Below are 2,739 nucleotides of genomic sequence, written 5' to 3'. Positions count from 1 at the left end.
ATTACTGCTTATAACATGCATGATATCTGTTTAGTAGTACTCTTTAGAATATGCATGATTACTGTGAAGTACATGATAGATTACTGTTCAGTATATGTATAATTACTGTTTAGAATATTCTTGATTACTTATTAGTTTTTACATGCTAACTGTTTAGTGTATGCATGTACCCAAACAAAAAAAAGATAGGAATGAATCAGTATAATAAATGATAAACAAATTTACCATTTATTCCCAATTTATTATAGATGGAAATGACATGCAAATGAGCCAATGCATTATGAATAAATTGTTAATAAATCAGTGAAATGAATTGGTAATGAATTGGGTCCATTTACCAACTTATTATAAATTGTTAATAAATCAGGTTAACAAATGGGTAATGAATTTGGTCCTTTTCTTGACTTAGTCAATGAATTATCAACAAATCAGGTCAATCAATTGGCAATAAATTAGGTTCGCTGACCAACTGATTCATTAATGAATTGCAAATAAATTGTTAATGAATCACTAATAAATTGTATTTTTTCTTCTTCCATAAACCGAAATTCAATGTATTAATGAATCATTAACAAATCAGGCTTGCCTGCTTATATTCATCTAATGGATTTTGAATAAATGCAGGTTCCAATGATGGTGTCAATTCCGGAGAAAAATATGAAAATAATAATAATAATAATAACATATCTTGATAAATTTTATTTATTTTTCTTTTATTTTTTACAAACAAAAGCTGACTAGATTAATCAAGAACATACAACAAGATTAAAATTTGTGAAAAAATCTATGCCACCACATCATAACATTGAAAACTCATAATGTACGTGCATAGCTCATTTCATAAATATCCCTGCAAATAAAACAGGTAATGTCAGGTAAACAAGTAAAGGGGAATAATTCTGGAAATATTCGTGCCTGCTGTTAGGAATATATTTCTAGTTTTAGAAACCAGGGCTTTATGTCAGTCTGAAAACATCTTTGCCTTCCTTTTCAGTGTCTGTCTGGAGCTACACCTTTTTTATTCCTAAAATCATTAAATGTTGAATCTCTATACTGAGGCAATGAATGGCATACTCTGAAATAGAAAAGAAAATCTCATAAAAAGTATCATATTTATAAATAAAATATCAAAATTTAAACTTAGACTTCTGACATATCACTCTGAAAAAAGTATAATATATTTTTGTTCTATTTGCAATACAATCTGAATTTGAATTTCAACTCGAGACAAATACACTAAAGGACTCAACCACTTTGGACTGTACACGTTCTATATTGAATAAAAACCAGCAGTATATTTCAAAAAGTCTGATGATAGATAAATATTTGTTGATAAAACAAACGGGTGAATGTTCGATTTCATTTTCAACAGAGGAATGAACAAATATTTTGTAGCAAGTCCAGTTTTTTACCATTTGCTTCAATTAAATTTAAAACGAAATTGAAAGGCCAAGACATTGAATTACTATATGTACGTGGACAAAATTCAGATTGAGAAGTATTATTTTTTATCATTTACTTAATATTTAAAAAGCACATTGTCATTTTTAAAATGATTAATCTATATGTAGCCCTATACTTACGCTTCAAAGACTCATATATGTCATTTCCTTGGAATGCCCTCGTCCCATAACTAATAGCAAACTCTTCACGATCAAAGAAGCCGTCCATCTGCATTTTATTATCTCCCGTTCATCTGCTTTTTACCATCTCATCAGAGTTGCTGATTTTTACGTTCTGTCCTTTCTTTGCTGCTCTTTTCAGTTTTCTGCGAGATAACTAAGTAAAAGAAAAATAGTCTTCTGAAGTCACTTAAAATAAAAAAGAACATCATTTTTCATCGCATTCAAATGTGCAGATGAGCTCAGTGTGAACTGGGACATACGTATGTCCCAGGTGTGAAACAATGCAGATTTATGTTTTTAAAATGGGCTGTACATAGATATCCTCATAAACAATGCATGTACATGCGTGCATATTTTAAAACTTGTATCTTGTATCATAAATATTTTTCAATCCAAATCAAGTTTAATTTAAGGTGGTGCCATTAGGGTGGGACGAATCGTCACTAAAATGGGGCGAGTCGTTATGGGGCGAATCGATCGTTATCCTAATCTGCACATTACTCCAGTAAATTTTATTTTTTGTCAACTTACATATGATATAGATCTAGAAGGTTTTTAAAAACGCTATGTAGAACGAAAAGAAAATTTTGAACTTACCGTCTATCAGTAGTCTAGATGCCTTGATATTGTTTTTTATCCATATTTTTGTGTAACACCACAAGTTTTCATCTTCCAAAATAACCGCCTTTTTCCTATGCATAGAATTAATGCAAACGAAATGTTATTCCTAGCTACTATAGTATTGTATAAAGTTCCTAATTTTGCAGCTGCAATGACAAAATCTGTTGTAAGTTAGTTTGTTTCTGACATTAGTTATATCCAAAAGAAAGAAAACTGTTTGTATGGTAAGATATCTTTTTTCTGAATGGCAAAAAAATTTCGTTTCCTATTAATCTTGTTCTGTTGTCGGCTGATAGGGGGCGCTCGGTAGGCTGCAGTTCCCTGCAATATCTTATCGTTTAATCGCGCGGCTGGGAGCCATGCTGTTCAAAACAATAAACTAACAACAGATGTTAAGTCCGAGAGAATTAAGTCGCTTTTTTACAACATTTTACCTTTTTACGCATATACGTTAATCTATTCGACAGTTTTTTTTACTGATAATGATAGATCT

At 30.7% G+C, this 2,739-nt stretch overlaps 1 long non-coding RNA gene across 1 annotated transcript; it reads right to left on the bottom strand.

Moving 5' to 3' along the window:
• Window positions 1-673: 673 nt before the first annotated feature.
• Window positions 674-2,404, bottom strand: LOC132727081 (uncharacterized). Its single transcript, XR_009625286.1, has 3 exons — window positions 2,223-2,404; window positions 1,584-1,779; window positions 674-1,075 (listed from the first exon to the last, which is right to left on the bottom strand). It is a non-coding gene; the product is annotated as an uncharacterized LOC132727081 (long non-coding RNA).
• Between the last annotated feature and the right edge of the window lie 335 nt (window positions 2,405-2,739).

Source organism: Ruditapes philippinarum, unplaced genomic scaffold (genome assembly GCF_026571515.1).
Source record: "Ruditapes philippinarum isolate M1 unplaced genomic scaffold, ASM2657151v2 ctg123_1_1_1_1, whole genome shotgun sequence".
Taxonomy (NCBI): domain Eukaryota; kingdom Metazoa; phylum Mollusca; class Bivalvia; order Venerida; family Veneridae; genus Ruditapes; species Ruditapes philippinarum.
The sequence above is the reverse complement of the archived record's forward strand: the minus strand, read 5'-3'. Positions and strand labels throughout refer to the sequence as shown.